General features: G+C 32.4%; 1 long non-coding RNA gene across 1 annotated transcript; it reads left to right on the top strand.

The window, feature by feature from the left end:
• The first annotated feature begins 285 nt into the window (after positions 1 to 285).
• Positions 286 to 2517, top strand: LOC104648442 (uncharacterized). The gene is made up of 2 exons (XR_742476.4): positions 286 to 1796; positions 2110 to 2517. It is a non-coding gene; the product is annotated as an uncharacterized lncRNA (long non-coding RNA).
• Positions 2518 to 14988: the final 12471 nt, after the last annotated feature.

Here is a 14988-nt window from a genome sequence, read left to right as displayed (position 1 = left end):
CTACAAGATCCCCAATACATTCGTTCACATGGAAGGCCAGATATAACTCAAAGTCGAGGAAGAATGGAATATTACTTTCTAAGTTCACGGCCACATGCTGGATTTGGAGCTAGCAATGGTGGAAGAACTGGTGTTAGTGTTTGTGACAGAAATTAAAAGAGTAATGACTCTTACATTTATTAGATAGTAGTTAATTAAAGGTGTCAGGAAGTTAGTTACAGTCTAACAAAAATTAGAGTTAAAGTTAAGTGTATAAATAGTTGTAAGCTAGCTTTATGTAAAAGTACTCTGTTTGTTCTCAATCGATGAAAGATTAGTCTTCTATGTTTACTCTACAAAAACTCTGTAAATCTTCATGGTATCAGAGCACCGATCAAAGTCTGAATCAATCAAAGTCTGAGTAGTTCAATGTTTAGATCATATTTCTGAAGATCAGACTCTGTAAATTCATCAAGCATATTTTGGATCAGATTTCTGAAGATCAGAATCTGAAAAATTCATCAAGTTTCCAAGATTTCTAAAGATCAGAATATGAAAATTCATCAAGCTTCTGCAATATAAATCAGAAAATAGAAAGATCAATGGCAAACATTGCAATTTTGGCTAATGGAAGTTCTACACCTGTGATACCTGGAAATCAAACAATGGATTATAATCATCCTCTATACTTTAAGTCCTGATGACGTTAGTGGGATTAACCTCATCTCGTTTCAACTTCTTAGGATCAAAATCTATGCTGTGTGGAGTCGATCCATTCGATTGGCCTTGGTTGGAAGAAACAAAAACGGATTAGTGGATGGATCCTGTAGAAAGAATGATGTTAGTGCAGAACTAGGGGGTTAGTGAGAAAGAGAAAATTCTATAGTTCTCTCGTGGATTCTGAATTCTGTGTCCAAAAGTCTGTATGCAGGGGTATTTGCAACATCTACTCAAGGAGTCTGGAGTGATTTGAAAGAAAGATTCGATCGATTGGATGGATCAAGAACTTTCAGTTTGCATAAAGAAATCGCTACAATGCAACAAGGTACAGATTTTGTGTCTATATATTTTAGAAAGCTTAAAGAATTGTGGGATGAATATGAAACCTTGATGCCATCTCCTGGGTGTGACTATGAGAGGTCGAGTGGTGTTGTTGAGCATCTAAATAGACAAAAACTCTATCAATTCCTGATGGGATTGAATGAATCGTTTGGATAGGCAAATATTGTTGATGTGTCCAGTTCCTGGAGTCAATGAGGCTTATGCAATGGTGGTGAATGATGAATGTCAAAAATTGACTTCTAGTGGTGTTAATATAGGATTGAAATTCATTTGTTCTACTGGAGTTGATTCTCTAGTGATGTATTCAAGAACTGGAGGTCAGTCTTAAAATAAAGGATATAACAGGTTCAAGAAAAACTTGGGATTAGTGTGTGAATTCTGTAGACGCAAAGGACATTCTAAAGAACAAGGTTACAATTTGATAGGATATCCTCATGACTTCAAGTCAAAGAGAAAAGTGATTAATGGAGCAGGGCACAATGCTTACATGACTGGAAATGAGTTTACTACTGCAAGAAGAGATGGATATGATGGGATGTCAAATGAGTCTTCATTCAACTCTGAGAATGCTACTAAGGGTAAAAGGACAAAAGTCACAAGTTAACACCAGTGTAGTAAGTGAAACTGAAAATCATCTGCAAGGGTTTAAGTTTACCAAAGACCAATATAGCAAATTCTAAGAATGCTTAACCAAAATCAAGACTGTACAAATATATCAGGGAGTGCAGCTCATGGAGTTCAAGCTAATTCAGCAGGTAAAGCTCTATTAGTTCTAAACATAGTGAGACATGGATTATAGACACAGGTGCCACCAACCATATGACCTCTAATATTGGGATGTTAGCTAAGGAATCTGTAGTTAAGGTCAAAAATCCAAAATCTGTAAGTTTGCCTAATGGTGAAGTGGCTTATGTAACTCACACTGGGTCTTGCTTAATATCCCCAAGGAGTGTGATTACAAATGTGTTTCATATTCCAGAGTTCAAATATAATTTGTTATCATTCAGTCAGATGACAAAGGAATTAGGATGCTTATTCACTTTCTTTCCACATTTCTGTGTGATTCAGGAACTCTACAATGGAAAGGTGAGGAAGATTGGTAAGGAAGAGGCTGGGTTGTATTTGCTGTTGAAAAATCTTACAAGGGCAAGTGCAGTTTCAATCTTGTTTGGCAGAAAGGAGAAGTAAAGAAGCAAAGAAGTTGACAGAAGAAGAAGTGAATGTATGACACAAAAGACTAGGAGACATATCCTTACATACTTTGAGCAAGTTATTTTCTGTCAATCCAGAGGTTGTGAACAAAGCTTTGAATAAATGTAATGTTTGTCCTTGTGCAAAACAAACAAGAATTGTGTTTCCAAGTAGTAGCATTAGAAATATTGAGTATTTTGATTTGGTTTATTTGGATGTATAGGGTCCATACAAAAAAACTACTTTTGATGGTAATAGATTCTTTCTTACAGTGATTGATGATTACTCAAGGATGACTTGGTTGTTTCTGTTAAAAAATAAGTCTGATGTATGTGTTGTTACTTTTTCACATTTTCTGCAGTTTGTTAAAACTCAGTTTGGTAAAATAGTAAAGAAGGTAAGGTCAGATAATGGGACAGAGTTTGTTAATTCTATGTGTGATAAGTTGTTCAAAGATAGAGGAATAGTTCATCAGAGGTCTTGTCCTTACACTCCACAAACAAAATGGAGTGGCAGAAAGGAAGCATAGACATGTGTTAGAGGTTACTCGGACCATAAGGTTTCAGGGAAACATTCATTTGATATATTGGGGGCAGTGTGTTCTTGCAGCAATTTATTTGATAAATAGGATGCCTTGTAAGGTGCTAGAAGGACAATCTCCATATGAAAAGCTCTATGGAAATAAGCCAATGTTATCACATCTAAGGGTATTAGGATGCTTGTGCTATGTTAAGAATCTATCAGAAAATGATAAATTAGCATCCAGGTCAAAAGCTTCAGTCCTTATTGGGTATTCAGAAACTCAAAAAGGATATATATTGCTAGATTGGGCTTCCAAGAATTTCTTTGTAAGTAGAGATGTAAGGTTTCAAGAGTCTATGTTTCCATTTATATCAGGAATGTCAACAGATGATGCAGGTCCTTTTGTAAATGATATAAGTTGGATTTGACGAACTTAGAATGGAGTGACAGTGTCACAAGAGGTGGTAGTATAAGGGTAGAGTGTGAAAAAGAAACAGATATGCCATAAGAACCTGAGCATAATCCAATGTTAGATCAAATGTTAAAAGAACCTGATCCTGAGAGTGCTGAAAGTCAAAAACCTATAGAGCTAGTGGTCACAAGAGAGTCTTCAAAAGGAGCTCATCCACCAATATGGATGAAGGATTTTGTTTCATTAAACATTAACAAGGAAATACAGTTTGCCATTTCTGATTGTGTGGCTTACAAATATTTGTCTAAATCCTATCTGACTTTTATAGCATCAACGTCTATGCTTCAAGAACCAGCTACATATGCAGAAGCTAGTAAAGATCCAAAGTGGATAGAAGCAGTGAAGGCTGAAATACTTGCTTAGCAAAGCAACAATACTTGGGATTTGTCTGAGTTGCCTAAAGGAAAGACTGCAACTAGATGTAGATGGATCTACAAAATAAAATATAAGTCGACTGGTGAAGTAGATAGGTATAAGGCAAGGTTAGGGGCAAAAGGATACAGTCAGAAAAAGGGGATAGATTATAAAGAAACTTTTTCTCCTGTGGTAAAGATGGTGACTGTAAGAACTATACTGGCTTTAGCTGTGGCAAGGAAATGACAGTCATCAAATGGATGTGTATAATGCCTTCCTAAATGGTGATCTACAGGATGAAATATACATGACATTGCCATAAGGATTTACCAGTCACAGTCAGGGGGAGAGGAAAGTATGCAGACTGGTTAAGTCTTTATATGGTCTTAAACAAGCACCTAGACAATGAAATCAAAAACTTAAAGAGGCATTAAAAAATATCCCCTTCACTCAAAGTCAACATGATCATTCTCTCTTTACAAGAAAAACATATGAGGGAACTACAACAATTTTAGTGTATGTGGATGATATCTTGGTTACTGGAAGTAGTCTTAAGCTTATCAAAGAAACAAAAGAAGCCTTACAACAAGTATTCAAGATGAAGGACTTGGGAGAACTAAGATTTTTTCTTGGAATATAATTCGCAAGATGTGAGGCTGGGATGGTTATGCACCAAAGGAAGTACGCACTCCAACTATTTGCTGAAGTTGAATTATCTGGTGCTAAGCCATCAGGCATTCCTATGGATGTGAATGTCAAGCTAACATCAAAACAATATGATGATCAAACAAAGGAAAACCAAGGAGATAAGCTGGTTGATCCTAGTGCTTATTGAAATTTGATTAGAAAACTTCTATACTTGAACATGACTAGACCTGATATTTCATTTGGCGTACAGACATTAAGTCAATTCTTGCAGGAACCTAAGAAGTCTTACATGGATGCGGCACTAAGAGTGGTCAAATACATAAACAAATAACCAGGTCAGGGTGTGTTATTATCCAGTAGTTCAAGTACTGAGATCACAACCTATTGTGATGCAGATTGGGCAGCATGCCCTAAAACAAGGAAGTCTGTGACTGCTCTTGTGGTCAAGTTAGGAGAGTCTATGGGGTGTCTTGGAAGTCTAAGAAGCAAACAACCATATCAAGAAGTTCAGCTGAGGCTGAGTACATGAGCTTGGCATCCACTGTGACTGAATTAGTATGGTTAGTTGGGCTGTTAAAAAGTTTGGAAGCTGAAATAGCTCTTCCAGTAAAAATTTACAGTGATAGCAAGTCTGCAATTCAATTAGCAGCCAATCCAGTTTATCATAAACGTACCAAGCATATTGAGATTGATTGTCATTTCATTAGAGAGAAGTTGCAACAAAGACTTATCGACATCAGTTATATACCAACTCAAAATCCGCCAGATGATGTTCTGACCAAAGGGTTAAATAGAGTACAACATGAACTATTATTGTCCAAGCTAGGAGTTCTAAACATATTTACTCCTCCAAGCTTGAGGGGGAGTGTTGACAGAAATTCAAAGAGTAATGACTCTTACATTTATTAGTTAGTAGTTAATTAAAGGAGTCGGGAAGTTAGTTACAGTCTAACAGAAATTAGAGGTAAAGTTTAGTGTATAAATAGTTGTAATCTAGCTTCATGTAAAAATACTCTTTTTCTTCTCAATTAATGAAAGATTAGTCTTCTATGTTTACTCTACAAACAACTCTGTAAATCTTCAGTTAGCGGTGGCGGCAGGAGTGGAGGCAGAGTTGGTGGCAGCGGTCGTAATCGTGGTGGAAGAGGCAGTGGGAGAACCAACCAAAGCAGCGATTGAGGTAATGGGCTACGCAGAGATACAAGCATAGGTTATGATGATTCTCTCTTTGAGAATGAGGTGCTTTTATAATTAATTTAAAGTTTAAAACAAATTTGTTTTCATATACTATCGTCTTGATTTCAATAGTTGCAAATTGACGCTCTACTCTTGCAAAGGACCTTCTTTGATCTCAATATTGATCCAAACTTGGATTTATAAGGGGGTGATGTCGTTGTGTGTTACAACACATTGCACTGGTTCCTGCTAAAGTATTCCTATCTTGTGGATTTAGCGAATTAATTAACTTTTTATGCTATATTTTGACAACTCGTGTTTAAATTGACGAATTTTCTTATTTTTAGATGCATGTTCTAAGATAACATAAGGATTGTATTAAAGATACTTTGATTCATCTTAAGGTTAATCTTTTCTTCAGTTATTAACTTTACTTTTTTATTTTGAGTTCTCCTAAACTGTCTGTTATATACAGTTAGGAGTTTGAAGTTTAACCAATACTTGATACTTTCTGAAATGTCAACATGGCGTATGTTAATAACGTTTCATTCCTTTGATAATTCAGAAGATGACAAGAATAATGACCTAAACTAACTGCGTCTATGAAACAATATTTGGTTGTGATCAACGTGGATATTTAAAGTAATTGGCGCTAATTTTAGTTGAAACTGTGAGTTTTTCAGATTTGATCATCTTGCTTCCCCAGCTCTGAAATTGAAGGATCCTCCTCGACCAAGACACGGACTTTCCTCTTTAATCTCACTAGCCGTGAGGACTGTATACCTTGTTAGAAATCCTTGGGCTTTAGATGCATCAAAACTTGTAACACGAAAAGGTATATCAATGATTTGTTGGGTTTTATTTGCCCTGATTTCTTACCATAAATAGGTTTTCCTCTTAGAAAAAGATTTTGAATTGACTAATACTTTTTTGGTAGGAAAAGGTTTAGGATTCTATAAATAGAGACATATTCTAACTTAATCAGCATTCACAATGTAGTCTTAAGGGCTTTGAGAGTTTTGGTTAGAGGGAGAATTTGTGGGTCACAAGTTTGATACGTTATCACTTGTGTGAACCTCCCATGTATTCTGAGTGAATTGGTTGAGGTTGTTTCCCTCTGTATTTTGTACTCTCATATTTATAGTGGATTGCTCATCTCCTTTGTGGACGTAGGTCGATTGACCGAACCACGTTAAATTTTTGTGTCTTTTGGTATATTTCTCGTTGCCTTCTTACTCGTGGTCTTTTGATGTTTGCTTTGCTAGCTTCCGCATTTACACCTGTTTATTTCCGGTCCTAACAAGTGGTATCACAGCCAGATTCAATGACGGAGTCAGGTTCAGTGGTTCGATAATCGATGATTGAAGTTCTAGCAGTAACCTTTTTGACAGTAATGAAGATTTTGTTGGAGAAATTGTTTCAGAGAGATTTTTTGTGTTGAGACATAAATTTTGCAAAGGAGATTATGAAGAGGAGAAGCAAGTTGTTGAGGATTAAGTGAAGAAGGTGGACAAATTTATTTTGTCAGAAATTCAGGCCAAGGGGGAGATTTGTTGGGTTTTATTTGCCTTGATTTCTTACCACAAATAGGTTTTCCTCTTAGGAAAAGGTTTTGAATTGACTAATCCTTTTTTGGTAGGAAAAGATTTAGGATTCTATAAATAGAGATATTCCTTCTAACTTAATCAGCATTCACAATGTAGTCTTAAGGGCTTTGAGAGTTTTGGTTAGAGGGAGAATTTGTGGGTCACAAGTTTGATACGTTATCACTTGTGTGAACCTCCCGTGTATTCTGAGTGAATTGGTTGAGGTTGTTTCCCTCTGTATTTTGTACTCTCATATCTCATATTTATAGTGGATTGCTCATCTCCTTTGTAGACGTAGGTCGATTGACCGAACCACGTTAAATCTTTGTGTCTTTTGGTATATTTCTCGTTGTCTTCTTACTCGTGGTCTTTTGAGGTTTGCTTTGCTAGCTTCCGCATTTACACCTGCTTATTTCCGGTCCTAACATGATTTATATCCTTTTTCTTTAACTTTTGTTGACACTCTTCATACAAACATTTTTTATTGACTCTTAGGCTCTGCTTAGAGTCATCCGTGTGATTTCTCACATGTTGATTAAAATCATATCCGAGACTATGCATGCAAATGAAGCTGAATTTCACAAAATTTATGTTGAGGATAAGAATGTGATAATATCTTTGTTTGTGAATAGCTGTGAGATGGAGTCATTTGAGAATTGTAGTTTGGGCTTGTCGAGAGTGATTAGATGCAGGAACTCATGAGCTTGTTGTCAAAAGGAAGCTTCATCATAAGTACTGTAATGAAGAGATGTGATGTATTGTTTTTTTGCTTTTGTGAAAGCTAAAATTGACCCTTTTTAATATAACTAATCATCTAGTAAAATTTTAAAAAGGAAAAGACAAAACAAAATGCAACAATGTGTAACTTCATTAAAATAGAAAAAAGATTAAACAAAACATATCCAGAAAAAAGACGATCAAAACACAAACAAATGAAAAGGTGTTAATTGCTCTTTTGATTCACGGGTGGAATCTTTGATGCAGATGCAACAGTTCTTGGTATCACTGCTTAGAACAATCACAGAATTTCCCTTTTCATTTTTTTCAGAAACGGCACTAACTAACTCTCCAAGAATGTCATAAAGAGTAGCGAACAAATAATTATCCATTAACATCTGTTTTACACTATCATATTTAGTAGTACCAATTCTACCTCCAATGTCAGATCCTTAAGTTTGTTACGAGTTTCCTTACATATATTATGATTGACTGGAGATCCATGTCTAGTAATCTTTTCTATCCATGTTTTCTTCACTTATGCTTGAGTTGCTTGAGGTGGGATGCTGAAATATTTTTTTTTTGGGCATGTTCATATATAGGATCATTGAGGTTTAAGCGTGATAAATAGTTTAGATCAAATTCTTATAAGTTAGGCATTTACTTTTGTAGATAAAGTCAGATTTTTTTTAAAAAAATAAATCAAATTATTTATATATAAATAATTTATACATTAAATTAGACTATATATTTAAATTATTTTTTTCAATATAATTTGTAAAATATTGTGACAACAATAACTCAAAATATATTACACCTGATAAATATATGTAGTGAAGTATCTAAATAAAATAACCAATATATAATGGTCACTTCAATTAAAAAATAAATAGCTAATTTTCTACGAATAGTGGCTCAAAGTGTAGGAATTGAAAATTTAAATAATGTGGGTACAAGTAGAATTTATACTAGGCGAGCCGATTTATAAGATTTTACTTTTGGGATTCAAATTTATATGGTTAAAAAAACATATTTATCATGTCAGATGTATCTCAATGATAAATTAAAGATATCTATTTAAATTTTGTTTATTTGTCATGAGGTCCATATTTACGTGGCATATAAAATAATTTGTTTTATCATCTCAAATTTATTTTGATTTTGAGTAATTTTTAAAGCTAAAATGCTTTAAATTAAGTGATTTTATTGATATAAAATAAAATTTAATGATTTTGTTAGATAATCTCTTATACTATTAACTCGTATTTAAGATACTATAATATATTGATTCATCTTAAAGGTTAATTATGTTTTTCGGTTATTAAAAATGATCCTCTTGTTATTTTGAGTTCTCATTGATTTTAACCTATTTTATCTGATCATTTAACTTATTTTTAGATGTATGTTCTAAAGTATCTTGTTTTTTACTTTATACTCTTATTCTTGATATTATCATTTGATTCCGTAGTGTAAATTTAGAACACTTATGTGAAGACTAAAACGTTTGGTCACTTCTTATCCTCTATCTTATGTCAATTTGATAAATTGTGAATCATTACTTACATTTGGTACTAAAATAACCTTCAATAAAGTAGTTTTTTTAATTATTGTGTATAAATAAAAATAAACTATATATTTAAATAATTTTAAATGTAGTTTGTAAATATTGAGATGAAGACATATCAAAATACATTAAACCTGGTAAATGTAGATGATTATAGAAACCATGTATTAAGTTCATATGAATCGAACCAAAGAGAGCTAGATGTTTATAGTATTATTCATACAAGTCTTTCCTCTTATATTACGTCGATTTGATAAGTTGTGAATCATCACTTATATTTGTTACGAAAACGATCTCCAATTAAGTAATTTTTAAAATTATTATGTTTAATTATAATTAAAATATATAATTTAATCATTTTAAAATGTAATTTATAAAATATTGAGACAAGGACAACTCAAAACGCATTACACTTGGTAAATATCGATAGTTATAGAAATAATGTATATAGTTCATATGTGTCGAATTAAAGCGAGTCAAACTTTGATATTATTAATCATATAAGATTTATCTCCTATATTATGTCGATTCGATAAATTATGAATCATTACTTATGTTTGTTGACCTCCAACTATGTAATTTGTTTAATTATTAAGTTTCAATAAAATTAATCTATATAAATAAATAATTTTTAAATGTAATTTATAAATTATTGGGATAATGACAACTCAAAACACATTAGACCTAATAACTGTCAACAGTTATAGAAATTATGTCTATAGCTTAGGGCTGGCAAGGGGACGGGGAAGGGGTCTGGGGGACAGGACGAAGGGGGACGGGACGGGACGGGGGACGGGGAGGGGGGATTTGACACGGGACCGGGATTGGGGGGACGAAAATAGGTCCCATCCCGTCCCACTATATATACGGGATGAGATGGGATTTGGGGGGACGGGACGGGAAGGGATGGCATGGGACGAGGGATTCTTTTTTTAAAAATATTTATATATTTTTATTGAAATGATACGTCTTTAGCTAATAAATTTTAAATTTAATTTTTGATTTTTAAATATCAAAATAAATTTTCTAATTTAAAGTTTCAATTTTCAAATTTTAAGATTCATTTTTCAAATTTCAAGTTTCAACTTTAAAGTTTTAAATTTCAAATTTGAGAAGTTTAAATTTGTAATTTAAATATTTTAAAGTAATTTAAATTGTAAACTTTAAATTAAGTATTTTAAAATTAGTTTAGTACTTTAGTATATATATTTAATTGTATATATTAAAATTAAAATTAAAATTCAAAACAATAATTGTATAAAAAAAAAACTTGAACAAAAGTTTAAACCTTCAAATTTATTCAATAGAACTTATAAGTTACAACTTACCATTAACAAATATTAGTGGAATAACTAATCTACGCAGCCACCTTCTAGGAAGGGTTCTGTTTCAATAAGTTCTCATACGTAAAACTAATATTTGTTACAGATATTAGATGATTAACTAATTTTACGCAGCCACCTTCTAGGAAGGGTTCTGTTTCAATTAGTTCTCGAATGTAATCTAATAATATCTGTTTTCTCCTTTAAAATCTAATTCTAATTGTCGCATCATATCGATGGTGATATCCTCCGGTGTTGGCAAACTTGTTAGAAATTCTTGTGCCTCTAATTCATCATCACTGCATTCAATTTGTATTTTGATCCAAGTTGCTTGTTTTTTAGTTAACTTTAGCAAATTGTTATTCCTCCTTTCGGCATTGCACCAGTCTCTAAATAAAACTGTTGTTTCCAAACTGTCTCCCGCCGATGAATGTCTATGATCACCGATTTGAAACCTTGCCGCACTGAAAGCAGCCTCCGATGCAATTGATGAAGCTTGAATAGCTAGAATATCACGAACCATTTTTCTCAAAGTTGGAAATGCATCGCTTCGTCTACTCCACCATCCTAATAAATCTTCACTGCCATCTTTGATTTCCAAGTTTTCTAAAGATTGATTAAGATATTCTTCAAAATCATCATGGTTAGTAGAATTAAGACCAAGAAAACCTCGCATATAACATGAAATTGGAACTGACAAATCAATCTCAACATTAGAAGTTTGACCAACTTCTCCTTGAAAATTTTCAGTATTTCTATATTTTTCATACAAAACTTTTGCTTCTATTTTTATGCTAGACTTACACGTTTCCCAATCTGGAATTTCTTCCAGTAAAATTTTTAAAGTTTCATAAAAAGTGTCGACAAGGCCTTTCACACCTTGTAATTTATAAGTAGGATGAAGTAAAGTAGCCATTAAAAAAACATGAGGAATAGGAAAAAAGTATTTTTTAAATTTTTCAATCATACCTTCGATTGCAACTCTAAATTTATCTATTTTTTTATATTTACAAAATTGAATTGAAAGAGCACAAATATTTATTCAAACGGATGAAATAGTAGGATAATAAATTCCTGAAAACATGGTAGTAGCATCATAAAAAAGTCTTAAAAATTGTAATAGTTCTTTAGTTTCTTCCCAATCTTCATCACAAATTCTATCTAATGGGTCAGCATTATGAGCATTAAAAACCATTTGTATGGGTCTTCTATATTTATAAGCAACCGAAAGCATTTCGTAAAGAGAATTCCACCCTGTTTTAATATATTTTGAAATTTTTCTAGGTGACAATTCACATAGTGAACAACGCTCATTAAATTCCCTAATTCTAGCAGCATTGTTTGTATGAAAAATTCAGGTAACAACATATTCAACTTTTACGCTACCACAATCAAATAATGAAATACCCTCTTGTACAACTAAATTTAATATATGTGCAACATATCTAACATGAAAAACTTTATTGTCAATTAGACATAATCTAACTTTTAACATGTTAGCAGCATTTGTATTATTAGATGCATTATCTAATGCGACAGACATTATTTTATATATAATCATGTAATAATCTAAAAAACTTAAAATATTTGAAGCTAAATATGCACCAGTTTTTTTCTCCACACATAGTTTATAACATATAATTCTTTTTTGCAAATTCCAATTATGATCAATCCAATGTGCAGTTACAATTAAATAATCATTTCCATTAACACTACGACCCATGTCCGAAGTAATAGACGCTCTACTATCTAATATGCTAAATAGACAACGAAGAAATTGACAATGTTTACCTTGATATTCAAAAACATCAATTTTGACAATATTTCTTGAAAAGCTCTATAATCCGGATTATAAGTTTGTTGAATATATTCGACAAAACCGGGATTTGAAGGAAAACTATAAGGCAAACCACAAATAGAAACCATTTTAGCTAAATTTTCCCGATCTAATTCCTTATTATATTTACGTTGTGTTATTGGACCAGCGGGGTTAAAAGGATCTAATGTTCCTTGAACCATGTTAGAAGCCTCTATCGATGCATTACCGGTGATATCTAATTCATTAATTGAAATTCCCTTTTTTCTTTTGGCTAATGCTTTAGCTTCTTTATATTGAATCGGCACACAAGATAACAAATGTCTATTTAATCCCCCCGTTCCACCTTGACCCCCACCTTGTTTATGTTTAAAAGCTTGCTTACACTTATTACAAATAGCAACACTATTTTCTTTATCAAAAGTCATAAATTGCCACACAATAGAAGTTTTAGGTCGTTGATACTTCACCTTCTCCCTTGTGGGAGGTATAAGGGGTGGATGTCCAAAATTTTGCTCCGGTAAATTGATAGTCTCAATTGGAACTTCTGTCACCGGACTAGTAGGTGTTTCATCTAACTCCTCTTCTCCCAAATCAGCTTCTACTTCTTCACCTGAATTTTCATCAACATTAGGATTAATATTACCATAACGTGGTTCTAAACTTTCGTAATCGAGTTAAACATTTGAATCAATATTATAAGGAGTATCATCAACATAAGTAGAATCATTTATGTTAAATCTAACTCTACTTGTTGATTTAGATGAAGTACCACCACTTTTACTACTCTTTTTTTCTTTACTATTTTTTTTTACCAAAATTAAATAATTTAAGAAGTCTACTTTCTTCGTTGTCTTGTGCTTTCTCTTTTCCTTTACCGCTATTTTTTTTGCTACAACTCATACTTAATTTTTTTTTTTATATATATATATATATATATATATATATATATATATATAAAATATATATAAAATATATATAGTGTAATATAAAAATAATAATAACACAAAAGTAAAGACGAATAATAAAATATGAATATTATGAAACGAATGTACCAAACGTCTGCGTTAATAGCAGACGTTAAACCGATTGTTGAAACTTGTGATTTGTTGTAACTTGTAATTTGTAACTCCAAGCCAATACTTGATAACAAATATGAGATAATATAATTATATTTATTGATATAATATGAAAATTTTGAATTGAAAATTGAAATATATGGATTCTAATAATATGAGAATTAAAATTGAATAGAAATTAAAATTGACACTTGAGAGTTGAGAGTTGATAGAATATAGAAAATAGATGAGAGAAATGGGAATAGATAATTTTGTAAGAAATAGTAGAGGATAGATGTATTTATAGTATTAAAAATGGGTTAAAATGTAATTATAATAACTTGAGGGTTTAAAATAAAGTTTTAAAAGTAGGGGGGTGGTAGGGGGTGTTTGGGAAGACAAAAAGAGGCATAAATCCGTTGGGGGGGGGGGGCACTAGCCGTTTCCCCAATGGATAGTAACAGATAGTTTTTTAAAATTTTAAAAAAAAATTGGGGGGAGGGGGGGGTGGGATCCCGCGAACCGGCTGGTTCAACCGGACCGGGTCGACCGGGACGCAGGGGTGAACCGGCCCCTGACCGGTCCCCTTATCCCCCATCCCTTAATCCCCTTAAACCCTGGGGGATGGGCCGGGTTCGGGACGGGACGCGGGCCGGGGCGGGCCAACCCGGTCCCCCTGCCAGCCCTACTATAGCTCATATGTATCAAGCTAAAGAGAGTCAGATATTAATAATATTGATCAAACAAGACTTATCTCTTACATTACGTAGATTTGATGAATTGTAAATAATTACTTATATTTATTAGTAAAATGACCTTCTATTAAGTAATTTTTAATTATTATATTTAAATAAAATTAATCTATATATTTAAATAACTTTTAAATGTAATTTGTAAAATGTTGAGATAATGAGAATACCAAATACATTAGACCCGGTAAATATAAAAAATAATAGAAATCATGTGTATCATTCATGTATGTCGACTCAAAGAGAAAAAAATATTAATATTATTAATCATTCATGTTTTAATCCCTATATCACGTCGATTTGATAAATTATGAATCATTACTTATATTTGTTAAAATGAACTTCAACTTCTAATTAAGTATTTTTTTAATTATTATGTTTGAATACTATAAATTAGTGTTAATTAAATTTAGTTAACAGAAATATTTTGGCCATAGTTTATTGTAATATCAGTTAAGTAATTTTTTTTATTATAATACAACCAACAAGAATATAATGTGATTAAAAAAATATTTTTTACTATTGATGTCATAATATTATTTTTTAAAAATAATTGAAAATATTTTTTTTTGACATATTGGGAAATCCAATCTACTTAATGATCAATGTGCTCTTTGGTCGAATTTGTAGTACATAGGGATTCTGCAATACAAAATTGACTATGGAATTCTCAATAATTGATGCAATTAATTATTTTTAATATGTCGGAAACGTGATGGAAGAATATAGAGATCCCAAGAATGGATTCTCTCAAGAATATATTTAATTTTTA

Source organism: Solanum lycopersicum, chromosome 7 (assembly GCF_036512215.1).
Source record: "Solanum lycopersicum chromosome 7, SLM_r2.1".
Lineage (NCBI taxonomy): Eukaryota > Viridiplantae > Streptophyta > Magnoliopsida > Solanales > Solanaceae > Solanum > Solanum lycopersicum.
The sequence above is the reverse complement of the archived record's forward strand: the minus strand, read 5'-3'. Positions and strand labels throughout refer to the sequence as shown.